The sequence below is a fragment of the Vulpes lagopus genome, chromosome 8 (genome assembly GCF_018345385.1).
Source record: "Vulpes lagopus strain Blue_001 chromosome 8, ASM1834538v1, whole genome shotgun sequence".
NCBI classification, from domain to species: Eukaryota; Metazoa; Chordata; class Mammalia; order Carnivora; family Canidae; genus Vulpes; species Vulpes lagopus.
Window position 1 is genome coordinate 50,623,233 of NC_054831.1, and position 23,303 is coordinate 50,646,535.

Here is a 23,303-nt window from a genome sequence, read left to right on the forward strand (position 1 = left end):
GCCCCCACTGCATACTAGGTACCCTGGAAACAACAAAGCAGCATGATGCTGCTCTTCCCTGCTTCCAAGGGTTTTTCATGACTAGGTATACATGGCTGACAACACAGCAAAGCCAAGATTTGGATTGCTGGATAAAAGGGAAAGGGATTCTTTTTTTTTTCTTTTTCTTTTTCTTTTTTTTTTTTTTAAGATTTCATTTATTTACTCATGAGAGAGACAAAGAGAGAAAGAGAGAGAGAGAGGCAGAGCCACAGGCAGAGGGAGAAGCAGGCTCCATGCAGGGAGCCTGACGTGGGACTCGATCCCAGGTCTCCAGGATCAGGCCCTGGGCCGAAGGCGGCGCTAAACCGCTGAGCCACTGGGGCTGGTCAGGGAAAGGGATTCTTAATGTGAGGGCAGCACATGAATCAAAGCTCACAGGTATACCATGTGTGTTAAACTAAAAACATGTGGGCAGCCATGGTGGCGCAGCGGTTCAGCGCCGCCTGCAGCCCGGGGTGTGATCCTGGAGACCCGGGATCGAGTCCCACGTCGGGCTTCCTGCATGGAGCCTGCTTCTCCCTCTGCCTGTGGCTCTGCCTCTCTCTTGCTCTGAATAAATAAATAAACAAATCTTTAGAAAAAAAAAAAAAAAAACTAAAAAAACATGTGTTCTAAAACCAGAGAGACCCAGATTTGGACTCAAATCCAGTCCATATACTGAGAGGACTCCCATCCAAGTGACATACAATCTAACAGTATTTATCTTGCTGAATCACTGTACTAAATGTTCAGTATGTACAAAGTGCCCAATAAATATCAACTAAGTAATATTTGTGAGAAAAAATGTTAAGCACTAACAAAACATGTTTAGAGAAGTCAGAAGAGGTAAATGTGGCAGTGTCTGAGTTCAGACATAGAAAGGGAGAAATATGGTGCAAGACACTTTCAAACACTAGGAGCTGGAAGCTTGTATTGCATCTGATATGCAACGCACAGGAGGAGTAAACGAAGATCAGAATAATGAGGGAGGTGCCAACCTATCTCCCTACAAGATGGTGGGAAAGAAGAGTCTGTGTCCTGCTTCGAAAGCAAGAGGTTTTTTTGGTTGTCCAAAAATGTAAATATGTGTGGGTGTCTGTATTTTAATGTGCATATCAAACTTTTGTTAACAAGCAGAAACATCATTGGGGAAGTGCAGTTTTGATACAGTTCTTCCCCACCCTGAAGGTGTCCTGGTTCTACCCCTCAGGGACGTGGGGTGAGGTTGGTGTGCAGAACCAGCCCCACAAGTGTCATCTTATCTTTAGGACCTGATCTATCTATCGGGAAATGATGGGGTTTTACACTTGAAGCAGCTGTTCGGCTTCTGTCTCATGACTTGAATGCTACTTGGTTGTTTTGGAACTCATGGCATAATCTCTGACTTTTTCATAGTTACAGGAGGACAGGATCCTGAGGCAGGGACCATTGTTTTCAAAACAAATTTTTAAATTATCCCTTCGTGAAGTCTACCGTGTTTTCATACTTTTATCCATCGTTCACGACATTTGGCATACAAATTCAGTTCTCACTTTTTGAAAGGCTTATTTTTGTTTCTTGAGGTCATTGTCTGATCTCAACCATAACATCTTTCAGGTTGCTTCTGAACTGCTGAAGGGAAATTAAAGGAAATAATGCCCTACAATGTAGCCATGGACTATTTGACATAAACACAGATAAAGCTACAACAAATTATTCACTGTTAAGTCAGTGCCCTGGTGGGCGCATGTTAAGTCCAAAGCCAAAAATGGCCACTACAGCTGGACTACAGTGATTGAGGGTTACCTGAGATTGGAATCTGGCTGCCTGACTGTCCCACACACAATACTCCCTCCCATGCTCATGAAAGGCCACACACACACACAAACGAAACAGATCTAAATGCTGGGAACTTAATTTTTAATGGTTAATTATCCCATCAGAATATGATTGTAAAAGCACATGACTGTGGACATAAACCCTATCACGCTTGGCCAATCCCACAGGCTTCTCTTATTCCATGGCACAGATGCCCTGCCCTCTACCTGCCTCCTGCCTCCTTTCCCTTCTGTCCCAAAGCAGTTTAGTGCCACCCAACTTACAACCAGGTTTAAAAGTCACAACATTACAAGTAAACAAAGAAACAACAGCAGATAGTGAAAACATTTTGTAAAACCTAAGTCACACAGTTGTCATGCTTTCTCTGACCACTTTTCTGAAGGGACAGCTAAGGAACATTTGCTGAGAGGAAGATCAAGCCTTAGGTTGTTAACTTTCTCATCTATTTCACGGCACCTTGTCCCAGCCATTCGTCCTACTGAGATCATTTTATTCTTCCCACCAAAACAGAACCAAACAAAACACTTCCAGTTTTTTGGGAACAAAACACTTCCAGTTTTTTGGGAACATCTTCTGATTTTAAAATACAACTGTACTGTAAACTTTCGATCTGCACTCAATTCCAGGAAGAGCTTAAGGAAGAAAGCTGGTAGATCCTTTGCCCTTATTAAGGGAGGGGGAGAGGGAGGGAAGGGGGGGAGGGGGAGGGAGGGAAGGGAGAATGGAGAAGGGAAGGATAGAAAAGAAAAAAAAAGGCATCAATCAAGTGTGATATCCAAGATCAGTTCTAAAGAGCTGGACTTGCTTCCCTGGTTGGAGATTTCAATGCAAAGTAAGCCATTATTTCTCCCTGGTTGGAACAATTTACTTCAAAATAAGAGTTTTGTGAGAAGTTCTGCTTCTGCTGAAAGGAAGGAAGAGAGCTGATTAATGAGATGGCTGCAGAATCTGCCACTTGCACATCACAAGTGGCATTTTATCATCATATCCCCCCCCCCATCATGAGCCAATCTAGCATGAGTAACAAGGGCAAAGTTGAATATTAAATTTTTTTTAAGATTTTCTTTATTCATAAGAGACACCGAGAGAGAGGCAGAGACACAGGCAGAGGGAGAAACAGGCTCCAATGCAAGGAGCCCGATGTGGGACCTGAACTCAGGAATCCAGGATCAGGCCCTGAGCCAAAGACAGGCGCTCAACCGCTGAGCCACTCAGGCATCCCTTAAATATTAAATATTAAAGAAAAGCTGGGGGTAGGTGTGTTGATGCAGATGGCTTCATACGGGGAATGTGCTTTGTCAAATGTGTGCCAAGATGCATCAGCATGCTGTTCTGGGTCCAATTTTCTTTTCTTTTCTTTAAGATTTTTAAAAAATTTATTCATGATCTATCATGATCTATCAGAGAGAGAGAGAGAGGCAGAGACACAGGAGGAGGGAGAAGCAGGCTCCATGCGGGGAGCCCGACGTGGGACGTGGGACTCGATCCCGGGACTCCAGGATGGTGCCCCGGGGCCAAAGGCAGGCGCTAAACCACCCAGGGATCCCCTGGGTCCAAATTTCTTAAGTGCATCCTTGCCCATCAGGGCAACTGTCATTCAGGTTACAGTTCATGGACCTTTACCGGACAACACTGACAACTGGTCCTACAACTGGTCCTAGAATGCTGATCCTGTCAATTAAGAACTTTCCTGTGTTCTGGGTAAGAGCCTATTCCATAAAGCTTCTCCTGAACTGACAAGGACATGATGACAAGGATTCCCCATGGCCAGCCTCCTACTCCACTCCCAGGGGAACCTTTATTCCCAAAAGCATCATCCCCAACTACTGCCATGTAACAGCATCCCCTGGACTTTCCCTCTAGGTCCCCAAAGATTAGATTTTCCTCTAAGCACTGAGGTCTCCTGGAACATCTCCAAAGTAAACCCAGGACAAAGCAACACATTAAGAGCATAGTGAAGCATTTTAAGCATGTGCTCCAAACAACCATGATTCCCCTCAAGGTGAAGGGAACTCACTGAGAACATAGAATTGGGACCTGTCACAAAAACATACAGGATCCTTCATGTTAATACACAAAGCAAAGCAAAAACAAAACACCCTTCCTTAGACTTTTTGTTTCATGTTTGTTTATGTTTTTAACATATACCCCCTACACACATACATACATACTTCTCTGACACTTCTTGATAGATTATGCTGTGAAACCAACGTTTAGAGGCACCCGCTTTGGAAAATGCTGTCCTGGTAGCAAGATGGTGGTCAAAAGGAAGACCTCGGTCTATTTGTATATAGGACTTTGGACAAATTTTACATCCTGTACGTCTGGGTTTTTCATGTCTACAAGGTAGAGAAAATAACGTCTGTCCTGACTGCCTCACAAAAGAGTCATAATGGATACCACTGCTTCAAAAAGCATCAATCAAGTACTATGCATTTGTGAGATTTTAGGATTGTGCCCGAGGCGAAAGGGGCCACTAACCTGAAGCTGCAGAGTTGCACCAAGCTTCCTACCAAAAACCCAGCTGTCCCAATCTACCTTGGAAAAAAAGCCCCTGTATTCTGTGAACCACACCTCTTGCTCTTTAAAGAATGAAGGAGACACAGACTGTCCAACCAGATCAGATTGCTCGGCAGGAAGGAGGTCTTGCATAGGCCCCTCCCCGTAACATCAAATAGCTTAACAGTCAACAACAGTATCTTCAAAATACACAAAGCAGAGCTACCAGGGGAGAAGAATGGGCCCACTCTTACTTCATCTCCACATCTTTTCCACCTCCCTAAATGCTTTTGTGAGGGGAAGAGACAGACAAGGTAGAGGAAGCAGAAGAGAGGGGGAAGAGGAAACAGGGGAGGAGAGCAGTAGGCTGATTTGCTCAGAAGACAGCTGAAACAAAGAATCCTGAGCCTTCTCAGTGGGTCAGGAAAACACTTCTGCTTTGGCTGTGACACAGCTCCTCACACTTTACTGTGATGAGAGCTGAGGGACAGTTTCTGGGGACACAGAAACAGAGCCTGCAACACAGTCTCTCCCATTAGCACAGCAAGTAGCAGAACTAGTGTAGAACTAGACTGGGCAAAAATAGCGACTACAATTGGAAAATCTGCATATGACATTTGACAATGAATGTCAATTAAAATGTCCCGGAAACCTCCAGTACATGCTTTTTTTTTAGAATTTGGAACTAATATAAATATTATTTCTTTTACAAGATATTTTAGTGAATATAATGATGGTGTCTTTGGACGGTGACTGTAATGGGAATTTTCACTTTCTGGTTTACCTTTGCAGGTTGTCTTTTTTGCTGCTGTTGCTAAAAGAAAGAACATATATAACTTCTATAATCAGAATAAAGTTACATCCTTTGGGGGTGGGGAGTGGGGATGGAAGACAAAAAACCATGTCTATTCTTCTTTTAGGCATTCATTCAAAAAATAATAAAAAAAACATATCACTGATTTCCTACCAAGTGCCAGAACCTGTATACACACACACACAAACACTTACATAATCAAATAAGATGGAGTTTACAAACCATATCCTAAGATTTTTTTTTTTCAGGAAACAATAGCTCTTTCCTTAAGAAGGAAGCAGAAAAATCAATAGTGTGACACAAAATTGGTAGGGTACAGTGGTTAAGGAACATGGGCTTGTTATCAGACAAACCTGGAGTCTAATCCAGTCCTGGGACTTAGCAAATACTAGACCTTGGCTGTGTCACTTAACCTCTCCGTGCTTCAATCGCCTCATCTGCAAAATGGGAATGATAGTTGCCACTACAACAGGTTTTTATGAAGATTAAAATCAGATAATCACACAAAGCACTTACTTACAAAAGTACGAAATTTCAAGCAAATGTCTAGCCTCTGACTACAGGCAAAGTAGTAAGTTCATCTGACCTCATGTTACCTCCCTGCACAAATTCGAAAAGCACTCAGTGCTGATTTGTTCTTTAGGGAAAACACATCCAGGGTACTGGGTCTTAATGTTTATCCAACCATTATTAGCAGTAGCAACAAAAGATGCAGTCATTTCAAGGTGAAAGTCATCCAGGGCACAATCACACTTCAGGTTAAAACAGTCTCCATAGCACCTCTTAGCACTCCTGTACACACAGAGTGTTTCGGTTAGGTAGACATGGACCTTCCTGGGTTATGGCCTGGGCAGCAACATTTTAAATCCATCAGGAGGGTGTGTTGGGAGAAGTAACAAGAAATGCAATATTATATCAAATGCTAGGGTGCTTTCTTGGAGAATACAAAAAAGGATTTATTTAGGCTTTCCCATGGTTTGGTTTAACAGGTATCCAGAGTAGAGAGAGCACCACTAAAAATTGTAGCCAGGTTTTATGATCCCTTCCCTTACTTTCCTTACCTTGGACAGACACTGAAGAGAGACTACTTGAAGGCAAAAAGGTGAACAAAAATAGAGCACAGCAGCCTTCCCACTTGTTGCTGAAACACATTCCTTCACCTTTGAAAAGATGCAATAGCTTTCAGAGGGCTGCCCTCAAACAACAGTACAAATTGTGTTTAAATTGGGAAACCAGCTGCTCCTTGATCAGTCATCCTTCTATCAACAACAAAACTTTAATTAGCCCCCATCTGCTTCCTGTTTTATGCTACAAATCTTAACTTTCACCTGTTTAGACCAAACTGCAATAACTATACCCACAGTAAATAAAAGCAATTAACTTCACATACAACACGTAATTAATTCTCATTAAGCTCATAGTGGGCTATTCAAAATAGTGCATAATTCAAATCAACTATTTTCCCATAAATAACAATGTTCTATACTAAAAATTTAACAGAAACTCTCTCCCACCCACATCATCTTGAATTTTTTCCATTAAGAAGGTTTTCAAACTGTCTGGCTTCAATTTCCTGATTTTACTAAGTATGCGGTCATGTCAGGTCATGCAACAACAATGGATAAATCTCAAAAACATAATGTTGACTTAAAAAAAAAATCAAGTTGCAGAATGATACCTACATTAACTGACAACATCTAAGTAAATGTTAGGTGGGCGATGCAAGTTCCTATATAGGGTAAATGGACTGACATGTATCAGCCTGGCCAGGAGGCAGACTTCGCAAGAAGGCCTAAAATGAGTGACATTTGTTAAAACCGGGTGGGGTCATGTGAATACTAATTGTGTTAGCCTCCGTGCTTTCCAAGACGTTTAGAATATTTCATAAAGTTCTAAGAGAAAGACAAATAGAGGAGGCTAGCAGCCAGCAAGGGAAGGAGGAGAGCTGGCCCCTGTACTTTCTTGGCCCCATTACACAGGCACAAACCAGCTGATTGCTGGGCCTTGAAAAGGCTCTCCAAGTGATTTTCTTGCCACCCTCAAACTCATCCCTTGAGAAAGGCTGAGTAACAATCCACTCTTAAGGGCAGGGACTCTGCTCACTCATCTCGAAACTGCCCACACTCACCTACCTACCTAGTCAGTACCTGAGGTGTAAATATTATTTGAATAAATCATTAGATAAGCAGAAGAGGATTCTTTGTTCTGCTATTATCTAGTCCAACAACCAAGCACATTAAGACAATTTTCCTTTCCTGAAGGAGTCTGAACAGATGAGTAGTTGTCACTCCAAACCAATGATCAGAATCTTCTAGAAAGCTTGTTGAAAACAAAAACATGAAAGCCTTTGGCTCAGGGGCTGGGATTCACCAGGTATGAATAGAGTGAGACCAGGGACCTGTATTAAAACCAGGTTTGGAAACAGCTGGATTAGCTAAATGACCAACATTCCTTTCAGTTTTGATAATCTAGGAAAATAATTCAACTGTTATTTCATATAGGTTCTGATTCAACAGCAAGAGGACAAAATCTCAGAATAGGTATCTCCGATGAGTTTGAGAAATGCTGTGTTAGTGGCACTTCGGTTTACTAACAGCAAATAATAAAAAGCTATTTATTAGTATAATGTTATTTAATAAATGATTAAGATGTTTAAAAATATAATTACAGTTATGGAAGTTATGGATAAAAGCCAGTTCATGCTGAGATCAATTTTTAAATCATCATTGTTTTTCAGAAAGAAAAACAGGAGCGTCGTTAGTGAACGTGTCAACCTCACCTTTCAACTTCCTGCAATTTTCCTCCCCCGCTTTCCCCTTTACTATTTCCCTTGGACACACACACACAGTTAACTTCACAATGGAGTCTTTACAATATTATTGCTCCAGATACCAATAGGCCAGTCAGGGACTCAGCAGGAGGAACACGACTGCAGCCTGACCACCCCTGCTTCAACAGCTCCTGCTTTTGCAGAGAAAGGGTAATGATTTCTTATCAAACGCTGACATCACCTAAAATTCCTTTACATTGACAACATCCCGTCTGGCTCCGGGTGAAGATGAACTTCACATGTGCCCTAAGGAAATGAACAATGGAATGGACTTTGAAGGGATCAAAGATTCTGCAGATAGCAGAGCATGGGTCAGATGAGCCTGAGTCAGGTTCATGCAAGAAAGCAAGGTTCATGCAAGGAGCAAGAAACCCCATCCAGCAGAGTGGATCCAACCAGCTGCCAGTTTTCAAGGGTTGGATGTAAAATCTAAATGACGAGGATATCCAGCTAAGTGTCAAACTATCCTGGCTAGTCTGTCACATCAGGGCTCAAATCACATCAAGCATCTTCTGGAGGTCTTTCATTTAGTACATAATTTTAACTAGTTCCATGTTTGAAACTAACCCAAAGAAGCACTAGTTTCTTAATTCAGCCCAAGCGAATCATGAACTCCCTCCTCCTCGCTTCATGCTTGTGGGCCAGTCTTCCATATATGGATGCATCCACCTCTTCTCCCCTAACTCCACCACTGTTGCGGTGACTGAAGGTCTTAAAAGAGTTAAGTGTGGGAAAGCCCTCAGGCCAAAAACTCTAGATCGCAATCCATAAAGGAGTGAAATCAATTTTGAGGACTGAGGCTAGTATTTTGTAAAATTAATAAAATTGAGCGTATCTCACACAAAAGAGCAAGTAGAGTACTGTTTTGTAAAACTCCTGTGTCGTGTGTGCACATGTACACTGAGTCACACTATAAAGTGGATTTCTTATTGTGCATCGAGCTGGGGAAAAGACAGAGAAAAAAAATATAGTACTTCCTAGAGAACATGCTTTCCTGGCTCTAGGAAAAGCTGACTGACAAAGCCCAATCAGAGGGTAGTACAGCTACCCCAAAGTTTCTGGAAATGTCCCAGAACCTTCAGGGAGCTCCTACTCTGCACAAACAACAAATGAGTCTTCCCTCTCAGTGGCCCACAGGACAGACGTGCTTCTTACCACCTGGAACGAGGAAGGGTGCACAAAGAAAAAGGCCATATAGTGTCATGCTGGGCCGTTTTCTATCAAGTAACTTCTGAGCAAGTTAGGTTCTTACCAACAGAAGGAACATAGCATATCAAACCTTCCCAGAGTGTGATTTAAAGCCCTATCACTTAAGACTTTCATCTATCCCTTCCATCTTTCCTTTGGGTGGGAGCAGCACAAGGAAATCATGGCTCGGGCAAGTGAGAAAAAAATGAAATTTGGATTATGTTTACAGCCAAGGGAATGAGGAAAGGAGACACGTTGAACAATCCTCTACTGGAAACATTGCTGAAGTGTTTTTAAACTGAAGATTATACCACCACTTAAGATATTTTTTCTCTACTATTTTGCCCAGCATATTACAAAACTGCATCTAGGACTGAAATAGCAGATTGCCTCAAGAGCAAATGACAATATTTGTACCAGAAATGTTGGCAACCAGTGGCACAGATGGGTTTCTGCACAGCAATCCTCAAATGGGGGCTCCAAGAATAACTCCACCTACTGCAACAGTGCTAAACTGCTGAATCCTAAGTCAGAAGGGCTCATTATCCCATATTTTCCCACCATCTCCTTCCCAAAGGTACATGTACCTGCCTAACCTCCTTTGCCTGGGAAAAGCTCAAAGCACAGAAGAAAAGGAGAGAGCAGACCACAGTACTGGATGGTCAAATTCAGAGAAGCCAGTTACTGACAGGAATAGTTTTTTATCTTCCCCTTCAAATCCAAAAAATAAATAAAAATAAAGATTTATCCAAGTTGCATCTTCTCTCCAGGGTTGGGTACCTTGGTCAAATAAAAAGTCATTTTTGTTAAAAGACGAACCCAAGAACTGAGGGAGAAACTGGTACCAACCATAATGATGACTAGGATGCTCCCAAAGGCTGTCACTCAACACCTACCGCACAGCTCACTAGAAAACAGCCACCTTTAAACAAAGGAGCTGGCACTTTCACATCTGCTCTTGTCCACTGACATGTGCCATTGTTACACTGTTCCTTTGCAATTTCTACCAAATGGTCTAGAAAGGCCAATTAGAAAGAAGTCTTCACTTAAGAAGACATTAATTATGAAACCCATCCAATTTAAAGTGCTGTCTTGGGACGCCCCAGGTGGCTCAGCAGTTGAGAGTATGCCTTTGGCTCAGGGCATGATCTGGGGGTCCTGGGATCAAGTCCCACGTCGGGCTCCTTACAGGGAGCCTGTTTTTCTCTCAGCCTGTGTCTCTGCCCCCTCTCTCTGTCTCTCATGAATAATAAATAAAATCTTTTAGTAAATAAATAAATAAATCGTTGTCTTAGGCATGCACAGTATCCTTTCCCTGCCTTTGAAAATGGCTAGGGGTTTAGTAATAGAAATTGGCCTCTGCCTCTGTGTAGACCACGGGGTCTTCCATAAAAAAAGAACCAATGCACAAACTGTTTCAGGATATAACAGTGCTTTCCAAACTACCTTCAAATTACATAAAGCAGAATACAGACAGAATACTGCATTTATGGCTCCATATGCCCATATCTCTCCTATGGTACACAGAAAGCCTGTAATCTCACAGATTAAATTCAATTAATAGAAAGTTAAGGGTTCAGGCAGAAAGAATTCCACATTTAAATAAAGATTAATTTAACCCTAAAGAAACTGAGAAAGGAAGATTAAGGTAGGCTAACCTCCCACATTTCCTCTCCAACTGATCAGTATATTCCTAGGACAGGCTCTGGCTATAATTTCTTGAACTTTGTTTCTCGCAAGGTCAGGTGAATCTGGAAAACAGAGCTCTACTTTCATTACCACGCCCGATTCACCTGAATCTGAATAAGGCAAGTGATGTCACAAGTGAAACTAAATTCCCTGCCAACCTTTCAGTTTCCACTGAGTTAGCTAATGAAAATGAGGGTGAAGGAAAGGAAAAAGGAAAAAGGAAAGAAAAGGAAGAAAATGAAGGTGTTAAACCCTCCACAATCGCCAAACAAATGTTCCCAGAATCCCAAAGTCCCTACCAAAAAAAAAAAAAAAAAACATTAGGCTTCGGAATATATCTTCATTCTTTTATTTGAATGAGTGTGTAAGACTGGGGGTAAGGGAAGGATTTACTCTAAGCCAAAAAGTCACTCTAAGAAGATCCCCACTAAAAAAGGACTGGGAAACAGTATGATTTCCCCTTTGTCCATCTAATCTCCTCAACCACTACTGGTAGAAGGTACCAGCCTCAGCAGGGCAGTCTTCAACCAAATTGTCTCTAGAGATTTCAGAACGAGCAGCTATGGAAGCTTCCTTGGTAGAAAACAGGGTAGGTCCCTCACACTCAACATAAACAGAGTCAACAAGAAGATGGTGACTTAGAAGTGCCACTGATGCACACTGTCTACAGAACAGTCCAGGTAGATCATCGAGCAATGACTGCAAGAGTGTTCAACATTAAAAGAAACCTTATACACTTCCAACTATTCTCATAAACAATCCAATCCACCAATTCTCAGAGATTGGTATGAAATTCACATTTTCTCCCCAATCAAGGCCTTTCCTCACTAATGACATGGAATTTTCAAAAGGAAAAAAAGAGAAAGAAAAAGAAAAACTCACATAAACACAGTCAGCATTATTTTTAGAGACAACTTTCATTTCCATTTCAATTTACTAAAATTCGAAACTTGCTAATAATAGAACTAGTATTTAATTGTCACTCAAACCGGAAGTTGCTGCAAAATACAATATAGTTATTTCACAGCAAATTCAAGGATCTGTGTTGTAAAATATTTGGTCTTTGTTACTCTTTCAGCATTCAATTTGTAAAAAGGAAACATGTTCTGGTTTGGTTAATTAACCACTAACATAAGTCAAATAATGAATGCTGCTGCCTCCTAAATAAAGCAGAATAGCTTAACAGAATCCTTTGAGTTTATTCGTTTCAGAACACATTTCAAAGCCACCCCAGTAACTGTCTGGAAGTTCAGAAGGGGAAATGTGCTTCTGAATGTCAATAGCAGGAGAGTCTTTGGGGCCCCATTGTTCCCATGTGCTGGGAGCTCAGCTGTTTGGAACTGGCAGGAGGCCATACAGGAAGAGTTGTCAGACTTCCGGGGCTGGTCACTAGAGCATGACTGCACAAGGCCCAAAGCAGCAGGTGTTTGAGGGGTGCTTGGAAATGGCAACATGAAGACCTAAGTACTAGGAATCTGAAGAGCTACAAAAAGTCTTACTCTCTTGCCATAATTTGCAATCAAGAAGTTTTAGCAGAAGTCTGCAATTTTGTCCTATGGCAACTTCTCTATCTCTCCCGGAGTGTTTGTGGCCCTTATCCAACTCCTCCCAGTAACCAGTATCATCTTACAACCCCTAAGGCATGCCTGAAAACACAACAGAGTGATTCAAAACCCATCATTTTGGTCCAAGAATGACTATTCCAGCACACTGACAAAAAGAAACCCACTTAGATAAACAAAAAACCTATTTTCCGCAAAACAAGGAATTGGATTAGGCTAGTAACATCTAACAACATCTAAGCCAAATGATGCAAACAGAACACCATGAGAGGAATTTACACCATGACTTAAATGCCACAAACAGGGAAATCCTCTCCTTACTGAGACTCTTGGGTCCCTTCTTACATAATGACTCCTGGCAGTTACTGTTCCTAAAATAGCTTTCTTTCCAAAATGCCCATTATCCAAAGGCTCACTCCTTCTAGAGTTTGACTCAGGTTTTAGAGAAGTGTTCATCTGTTGAGGCTGCAGAATGAAAACAGAGAATGCCTATACCTTGCTTTCAAGGCACACAGTTGGGAAGAAGCACCACAGGAAGGACAGCCTACTGAGCCGGTAGCTAAGAAATCCTGCTCCGCCTGGTGTCACTAACCAGCCTGGCAACCTTGAGCATAGCCTCAGTTTCCCTCGAGGAAATGGATGGCCTCCAAAGACACTTCAACTCTTGTAAAAGTCTGTGAATCTAAAAAAGCAGGACCTCACTTTAGTAATCCCACCCAATCTGAGGAAACAGAAGAAGGGACCTAAGAATACCCTACAGGATAGATAGGAACTATTCCCAGTGGTAGCCCAATAAGAGCTGAAATGTGTCCACTCAAATCCAGAACGAGTGACCTCTAAAGATGAACCAAACACAGCACAAACCCAGAAAATGCAAGAGATAAAAGTTAGCTTTCCATCTCCACAGCATAGGTCATCCAGCTAAAGTCTCAAAGTCCAGAATGTGCTACGATGGCTCAGACTTGCTGGGAGTAGAAATGCAACGAGGAAGTGGAGATACACTGAAATGCCATCCCAGTTTAAGCAACATACCGAGGACCTGTACTGACACCTTCTGTGCAGCCTTTTTCAAGAAAATCAAATTGCTCCGGGAAGGGGGTGGACTTAATTTAACTAAACGTTTCACCAAGCACATGACAATTTTTCATTTAACATTTCACTTTATATAGTGGCCAACAAAATCCTCTTCTACCTAATGTCCATGATTCTCTTCCTTTCATTACTTTCTGATTTTTAAGGTGGTAGTAGTAGTAGGTATTGCAAACCACATGATGCATAGGTTCTTGCAACACCTCTGGAGGTATGTAACATGACTGATGGCTGTAGGATGAGTGGAGGCCAAGAAGACTAGCAGTCTCAAGCAGAAAGGACAAGAAGTTCACCAGAAGTTCAACATTTCTGCTCTGTAAACAAAGTAAGAAATAAAGAGGCCCTTCTGCCAACCAGTAAGGAGGAAGGGCGAGCCCTGAGAAATCCAAGAAGGAGCGCACAATTGGGAAGAGGGGAAGATGGTACCTTGCTACTGAAAGATGGCAGTGATATAAGATGTTTCCTGGTGGCTCCTACCTTCCAGACACACGTAGCACATAACTAGGTCCAGGCATGGTCTAGATAGCAACTCCTGAAGAAGGCAAGCCCCACAAAAGGAAAAAACCATCACTGGCTAGGAGCTTCAGTCAAACTGGGCAATTCTGAGCAACTGAAGTTCCTGAGACTGCCAGGAGCAGAGGGAATAACTAGTAAATTAGTGTGCAAGGCATCCAAGGCCCAGAACAGGAAGCCCAGTGCCTTTCTTTTCCCAGCAGGCCAACCAGGTGCTGGAAAGGAAAGAAATTAGAGTGGAAGCTGACAGAGGAAACCCCCAATGGGCCTATGAAGAGAGAGAGTGTAAAACCATTAAAGGCCAGTCACTTTGTAAATTTACCACTATTCTTTTTGCCAACCCTTATTTCCTTGTGAAGTATGCAACATTTGATTGGAAAACTGGATGAAAAAGTCAGGAAATAGTTTCATTTCCCTCCTTAGGGAGCAGGAATAAATGTAGCTCTCAAGGCCAACCTGAAGAGATACAGAGTCACTACTAAGAGACACCACTGTCCACACTGGACAGCATCTATGAGGCCCAAAGGATCTCCTCCTGATAGTCAAGCCCTGTGTCATCTCCTCCCCTCCAGGCACTCACCTTAGCTAGACCCTGGATTTCTGACCCCACAAAAACTGAAATAATGAGTCTGTGTTATTTTAAACTGCTAAGTTTCAGAATGTGTTGTTTTTCAGCAACTGATAGCAAAACTACTCCATTTCACTGAAACTTTCAATACAAAAATCTAAACAACTGAAATTAGTACAAAGCAGTGACTCTTCTCAACTTTGGGCTCAAAGACTTTATTAGGACACAGAATCCTAACAGAATGACATATGGTAATCGGGAGAGATACAGTATGTTCTTTTATTTGTGATGAGGCACCTGACTAGTGCAGCCAGTTAAGCAACTGACTCTTGGTTTCGGTTTAGGTCACGATCTCAGGGTCATGGGATCAAACCCCGCATCAGGCACTGCACTCAATGTGGAGTCGGCTGAAGATTCTCTCCCCCTCCCTGCCCTTCTGCACTGCTCTCTTGCTCTCTCTCTAATAAATGAATTTTTTTAATGTGTATTTATTTGTCATGATAAAATGTATGTATATGGTGCAAAATTTGAAAGATTCAAATGAAGACCTCTCCATTTCAGATGTTTGCATAAATGTACCTCAAAAAAGCTACCCTCAAATCCTGGGTTCTCCTCCCCCCCAATTCCACTCTCATTGTTTAACTTTTTTTTTAGTAGGCCATGCCCACCTGGGGCTTGAACTCACAATTCTGAAATCAAGATCTGAGATGAAATCAAGAGTCAGACACTTAACCAACTGAGCCACCCACATGCCTCACTTTATTAATTTTTTCCAAAGCACTCGTCATCATAACATACTTCACATTATACTTATCTAATCATTATCTAGCTCTCCTGCTAGTACTGTAAACTCCACATGGGTACAAATTTTACTGTTGTTTACTGGTGGGTCTCTAGCCCCCCAGGCCTATGTATTAGATATTTAGTACACAGTGACTCCATGGATAATAAGGAGATGAGGTAAGAAAAGTCTCTGCATATTCTTGACATGGTCACTGATGTGGGAATTCATATCTGATACTAAATTTAAAGCACTTTTCATCCTAGATGTGTTACTTTTTATCTCTCTTTGAGAGCTCCAAAAGAAACTGGACTTTTCTACAAAAACATTGAACCCTGCCCTGGTGTATCTCAGAATGAAACATCTAATAATGAAGGCTTTTTCATTCAATGACTTTTTGAAATACTACTTTTGATAAGAGGTTCCAATGGATATTTTACTGTAAGTCAAAGTCATTACAGATATTCTGAAGTGTGGCTACATCATATTTCCAATCATTTTATTATTTAAGTCTTCTTTGGGGGAAAAAATTTAAAATTTCAGATAGTAGGAGAGGCTCCCATGCTTGCTTCAGCAGCACATGTACCAATATTGGAATGATACAGAGAAGATTAGCATAGCCCTTGTGCAAGGATGACACATAAATTCGTGAAGTGTTTCTTATTTGGGAGAAGGTACAATTTATAGTAAATTAAATGCACAGATCTTAAGAGACAGTTGAATCTGGCAATTGCATACCCTGTGGAACCACTAGCCTAATCAAGAAGAGTACACTTCTATCACCCCTGAGAATTTCCTTGTGTTCTTTCCCAGTTGATCCAGCATTCTGCCAATTCCCCTTCCTCCGAAAGTGGCAGCCTCTATTATGATTTTTATTCATCACAGCTTATTTTCATGGTTCTAAAACTGCACATAAAAGTTCATAACTATATGAACTTTTTAAACTATTAAAAACAAAAAACAAGGCTGCACATAAATGGTCAAATTAAAAAAAAAAAAAAAACCACCACACACACACAAGGCTCACAACACGAAAACAAAACAAAAAACCCATGAGACTGCCTACCACCGTGGTACGGCTGGTATTACTCGATCTCTCATTCTTCATACCATCCCCACGAGCTGCTGGTTGTATATCATCTCCTGGGGAACACACATAACTTAAAAACTATAGCAAGGATGACTCAATTCTTGGTTGCTATAGGTCAATAAAGAAGTTAAACTTTTGCAAGTAGATTAAATGAAATAAATCATTAGACTTGCTAAACGCTCACAGGCTGACATCTCAGCCAACAATAAATACTACATGTGTCTTACTCTTCCAACCTGGGGTCACCATAATGTGCACTACCCATCTCATTTAAACCTCATGCTACTCTCACCTCCTCCTCCAACAGCATTCAGATGATTCAACACTACACAAATTAATTTGAGAACCTGCGTACCTGGTCCTCCATGGGAAAAAAAACTTACCAAAACTTGGGAGACAGAGAAAGTTGCTTCCTGCCTGCAATTTGCTTAGTGAATCAGGCCTACAGTAGCTTTCGGGGAGTTACCTCAAATTTTGAAAAGCAACAGATCAAGCCATATTTCAAAGATCCAGAACAAAGAACATTCGCTTTTTGAACAGCAATGCTAGCAAGGCAGAAGAAAGGCTGATGGACGGATGCCTGGATTTCTACATCAGGAACATTTTCTGCATAGCTCCAATTCAAGGACTAGAACAGGAACATCAGGTGAGCTGTGCCTTGGATGTGAGCTCGTAAAGGACTACCACTCTGTCTTAACCATTACGTGTCCTTGTGCAGGGCTCAGTGGAATCAGGAAACCAGAGTTTTCATCACAAGAATCTACCAGTTACTCTCTCTCATTTTCCAGTTCCAATAACCCCAATTCCCATTTTCCAGTCCCTTTTTTCCCCCAGTCCTTTTTATGACTTTACAGTGATGGTGCACCCCTACTGTCCTGCTATGAAATATTAAAGAAGTATATAGGGGGCATTTCTGGGTCTCACGTTATTAAACATAATTAAAAGGTACATAGCTTACAATATTTCCAATCTAATAAGCAATAATTTCACAGCCTACACAATAATTATGTATATAAAACTGAACACTGCTAAAGTATCAACTATGCTTCAAAAATAGAAGCAAGTATTTTGATTAAGACTATTTAAAATCTAAGATTCAAGGAGGAGGAGTATAGAATCTCGAATCACACATATAATACAGTAATTAGAAACAGTTCACTTCCAGGGCCTTAAGTGGCAGTTTACAATCATTCCAAGATGTTACTGTTTTCTCCTTATGTAATGTTTAAAAAGCTTAGCAGGATAATTACACATGTTGTAAAGAAAAGCTTTACCACTGTATAGTGAGCTTTTAAAATATTTTAAGTTTGGCGCACCTGGGTAGCTCAATCGGTTAAGCATCCAACTTTTGATTTTGGCTCAGGTCATGATCCCAGGGTCTTTGGATCTAGTCCCACATCAGGCTCTGTGCTGGGCATGGAGCTTGCTTAAGATTCTCTTTCTTCCTCTTTCTTGTGCCCCTTCATCTCTCTTAAATATTCCAAGTTCAAATTTGAACTCTGATAATAAGTAATACAAACTACTGAATATTCCAACCTATGAGCTCATTCTATTTATACCACAAGTAAAGAAAAGAAGAAAAGGGGAAAATTAGGGGTTTGTTTTATTTGTTATTTGCTATTTTTTCTCCAAATTTGTTATATACAGAATCCTCTAGCTTCCAGTAAAATCTACCGCAATATAACAAAAATTCAGGCTTTTAGATCTTTCTGACATCCTCCTTTGCTCCTCAAGTGAAACTCAACTACTGGCTCTGAGATCATTTACATTTACTTAGACATTTTAAGCTGCCCTGTCACCATTATGGAGCACTACCTAATGAGGTCCCCTTAGAGACAGAGCTGGCTTGACAACAATCCACAGTTAATACTAAAATGATCCAAGAATTCCTACTTTCTCTGAATTTGAAAAACATAGCCCTCCTCCCTAAAAATAGGAGGGGGAAAGGTCAATTATTTCACGCAGAAGCACTTCCAAGAGAACTATGCAATCATCAAGTGGTGACTTAATATAAATTCAAATAAAATCCCAAGTTCAACTCTTGAGTTCTTGAACATGCAATCTCCCTCCTCCTTGATAGTGCATAAAACCACACACTGATCACTTCTATACTATTCTGGAATTTAAGGATGTCTGTGAGGGAATGTGAAGCCTATAGCAGAAGGGAGGGCAGCAGGGGTAGAGAAGGAAGAAAAGGGAAGAAAGAAGTGATGTCAGAAGCATAGGCAGAAGTAGCAACAGGTCATGAAGAGCTTGGCTGGAGAAGGTAAAAATGGATTGGTGAGGCTCTCCAGGGTGTAGGGATCTAACACTCTCATTTTGGAGGTGAGAAAACTGAGGCCATGGTCACAAAGCCAGTAAATGACAGGAGTCAGGCCCAGGTCACCTGCTGAGGTCAGGATGCATAGATAATAAATGAAGAGTTAGAGCACCTTTTTATATACCTCACATTCCCCTCTAAGGAAGAGCACAAGATGGAGGCAGGAATATAGGTGTGCAACTGCAGAAGGAGCCATCTGGATCATAACAACTGGTTAATGGGTTTCTATCTTCAGTGGGATCCACATGAGGTACTATGTTTGTAATGTGGTTGAGATTTGTATACTTGAGGCCAAGATTAACTCCTCTCCCCAAACACCCTACTAGCTTTGCATTACAGAGTACAAAGACAGTATAGAAAAACTGAGATGGAATAAAAGGCTTAATAAATAAGTCAGACTTTGCTAGAAATGGCAAGATGCCCCTTGATGCTAAACAACCAAATGACATTTCTATTCTTTAGGGCCTGGTTCTTTTCTTTTCTTTCTTTCTTTTTTTTTTTTTTTTTTAAGGGCCTGGTTCTAAACTATGAGATTTTATCCTTAAAATGAGCTTTATAGAGAATAAAAAAGCTTCTGTTCAATAACCTTAACCATTAACTTGGAGGGGGTTAAGTACCATAAAAACCAGTGCTTCTCATACTTGAACATGCATAGGAATTACCTAAAATCTTGTCAAAATGCAGATTATGATTCAGTATGCCTGGAATCAAGCCTGAGATTCTAACAAGCTCCCCAGTGATGCTGATGCCATCAACCCAACCCATAGACCATACTTTCAGTAGCAAGGCCAAAAAAACATGAGATATGAAAGTCACATTTCAAGGTATGTTTATTTCACAACTTGGTCTGCTAGCCACCAAATGGTGACATGAGTCTTTCTCCTGGTGACTGACAGGCACTGTAGAAACATCAACATAATTTGGGGTGGGGGAACAAGTTTAAGTCCAATTAAGTATAAAAGCATTGTGATTATTTAATACAACAGAATTTGTTCTGGGCTCAGGGAGAATAACACAGTCTCTGTGTTTTGTCATACAACAAAGGGACAGTAAAGGTTGATAGTTATGGAATCTGATTTAAGTCCTCTTGAGTGGCCAAATGGACCCATTGTTCATTTGCATGAAAGCTCATCTTTCCTTACATGAAAAGGAAATTAACGCCCATTTGCTCTCAAATGGGCACTGTGTTGTTTTCCAGGAGTCCTGAAGCTTTCATTCTGACAGCCCACCGGAAAGCCTGGGGCCAAGACAATGGAGCTAGATTGTTCTAATCCAGGCACAAAACTAGTAGTAGTATTACCATTTCTGTCCATGGTCTCCCGTGCCTCAGTGAAAATTTAAGCCTTCTGAAGACTAAAAATCTTTGTGGGCACTCCATGTTTGAGGAATAAAATTTTTAAGCCCTAGCCTTAGGAAGCAATGTGGCTTTCTTTTCTTTTCTTTTCTTTAAAGATTTTATTTATTCAGGAGAGACACAGAAAGAGAGGCAGAAACACAGGTGGAGGGAGAAGCAGGCTCCCCACATGGAGCCCAATGCAGGACTCCACCCCAGGACCCCAGGATCACGACCCAAGTCAAAGACAGTCATTACACCGAGCCATCCAGGCACCCCCACAATGTGGCTTTCTTTAGAGATCTTTACTCAAATGCCTGCCAGTTACTAGTTATATGATCTTTTTTTTTTTTTTTTTTTTTAGTTATATGATCTTAAGCAAATTACTTAACCTTTGTTTCCTCCACTGTAAAATGAGGACAATAGTCACCTAAGGTTCCAGTAAGATCACGTACTTTGAGTTCCTAGCAGCTTAGCTGCTGGCCCTGTGAGGTTCAAGGGCAGGATTATCACTGTTAGTGTCAGGACCCCCCTTCTCCAATGGAGCCAACCAATCCCAATTTGCCTGGTGCTAAATACACACATCACTGGTAGACTCTGTTCTCAGCCAGTTTACATTCCAAGCCAGCAACACATGTAAGTCATACCCACTTTTTAAACATCACATAATTCTTGATTTCTAGGTAATCATCTAAGCACTATGATATTCAGAAAAGAAAGTCTGCAGTATGCATAACCATTCTCTTCACTGTCCCCAATGTCATCTCATCACTAATCCTTCCCTGTCTTCCCTCATTGTCACCTTCATTCTGTCTAAAGACACCACAGCATCCCAAAGTACTCCATACTTCCCCCAGCACAGTGTAAGCAGGAATGGACTGCCTTATTTCTGCCAATTTAGTACTGATTACGTGAAAAGTACTATTTATGCAAAGCAAAACCCTGGAAGGCCATTATTTATGAATGTGTATGTGATTAATACTTACTTGAAGGTCCACAGTCTTCCATCTATATTATCTCAATCAATCCCAACAATAATCCTGCAAAGTATTTAGGACCAGTATACTTTTTAAATTACAGATAAAATCTCAGAGAGTTTGATGAGACAAGTTCATGGCCACCCAGTCTTTCTGTGTGTTCTCTTAGTCTCTAAGACAGAGATCTCCTCAGTAAGAAGGTAGTAGGGAGGTGAATCATCATTATTATTGGAACCATCTGCATAATTCAATTATGTACGATTCTGACAGAGACCACTGGAGCCCACTTCTATCAGTGTGAGCTGCACCCCTCTAAGTTATCAGGGTCTGTAAACCACAGCCTACCCTCTGGAGGACTTTAACCATAGCTTAAACAAGGTCTCCTGTGTCAGAATGTAAATGGCAACACTGCATCAACGCTGAAGCCAAAAACTCTGCATTTTCCCCTAGGTAATGCGTCCTGCCCTAGAAAGAACCTTGAGTTTGCATTAGTCCCTTCTGCCAATTCAGAGCTGAAAAGGAACAGCCAGCCTTGGAGCACTCACATGTATCCTGAGGATCACGGAGGACCCTGTTCAACAGTGTGAAAGCTCCTCTCTCTCCTCCTCCTCCTCCTCCCATCCCCTCTGCCCACACACCCTCCTTGTGCTGAAAGGGCCTTTTCAAAGGTATTAGAGGTGTGCTACAAAATCTTCATTAAATTATTTAATAATGTGTGCGGCTGGTACTTCAGTCCCAAACAGAAAGGAATGTGCCCAGGAGGCAGCAGGCAGAGCTGTGGCTGTTCTTCCTGTTAGCCTTTAACAGCAAGCAGGCTAATAGTGGGCTGGCGGGCACTGCTCTGGGGACAAGTCTTCTGACAGCACTGCTTTCTCAACATCAAAGGGTTGGATCTCATTTCCAATTTGTAACTTGGATTTTCCTCAGTTTCAAATCATAGTCTGACAGATGTTAAAGTCTGACAGGGTATAAAATCATCTTCTCTTGAGTCAAGAATATGACAAGCAAGAGGAACAACAGAGGTCCCAGTTCAGAGAAGGGGAATGGAAATCTACCCGCAGTAAGTAGGAGAACATGAAGTAGTCAATTTGGCTCTTTAAATGGCACACCGCACACTGGTGGTTATTTTGTCAAGTATTGTTCACAGAATATGGTGACAAATGGGGAAGGACTGTGTCTTGCCAGTGGTATTTAGTTTAGTTTTTCTGGTTTTATATTTTACTTTATTTTTTAAGGAGGGGCAGTCACAAATGATTCCAAGTTATTTTTTAAGTTCTTCCCTTAAAAATTCTGACTGAATTCATGACCATTCTGACTGATACAATATTACTTTCAAGAGGGAACAAAAACAAATTAATGAAATAAACTAGTCTGACCCACTAGCATGAAAAAATAAATCACATAACACTAAACATTTAAAAGAAAAGACTAAGTGCTTTCTTGAATGGATTCTTTCAGGAACATTCATACAAATATGGCTCACAGTTGATACCCACCAAAATTGGTGGAGTGGTTTTTATGAGTTAAGTTGTTCTTGCTTTGCCCTCCATAATGTCATTAATTCTGTGCTACTCAAAGTGTGGCTCAGGGACACACAGTGGCACTTGAAAGCCCATTACAAATGCAGGAGCTCAGGCTTCACCCCAGGCCTAGGGACCCAGAACTTACATTTGTAAAAGATCCCTAGGTTATTCATACACACATTAAAGTTTGCTAACCACAATCTTGCCAGGCATTTATTATTTAAAAATCATTTAAGTCCATTTTAACAGCCCGCTAAGGAAGCCTTCCCTAGACTGAAAGGTAATATGCCTTCCTCTAAATCTCATTTATGGATGCTTCCCTAGTAACGAGAATACTCAGGGAAATAAGTCCAAAGTTAATTAAGCGTGTGTAAAATACTTTTAAAATAAACTCAAAATTCTTCTTTTGATATGTACAATGCGGGGGGGGGGGGGGATTAAAAATTATTACAAGCTTTCCACAACACACATTTGCCACTATTTTTACTATCAAGTGTACACTAAAAAATAAAAGCAGGTATCCACATTAAATCAATGATACCAACTAGCAATAAACATGGCAATAAAAGATTCAAGTGAAAAATACAAAAAAAAAAAAAAAAGTCTCCAAGGTCAAAGTATTTGCAAAATTAGTCTTGTTGGGGAAAATCTGCTCCACAATTCAGAAGAAGACAATTGTCCAACTTGC

The 23,303-nt window shown here is 41.1% G+C and overlaps 1 protein-coding gene and 1 non-coding gene across 2 annotated transcripts in view; one reads left to right on the forward strand and one right to left on the reverse strand.

The window, feature by feature from the left end:
• The window catches only part of FOXO1 (forkhead box O1), a 102,278-nt gene that overhangs the window by 19,533 nt on the left and 59,442 nt on the right, over positions 1-23,303 (reverse strand). The gene's annotated exons all lie outside the window — the stretch shown is intronic.
• Positions 15,938-16,040, forward strand: LOC121498289. Its single transcript, XR_005989686.1, has one exon. It is a non-coding gene; the product is annotated as a U6 spliceosomal RNA (small nuclear RNA).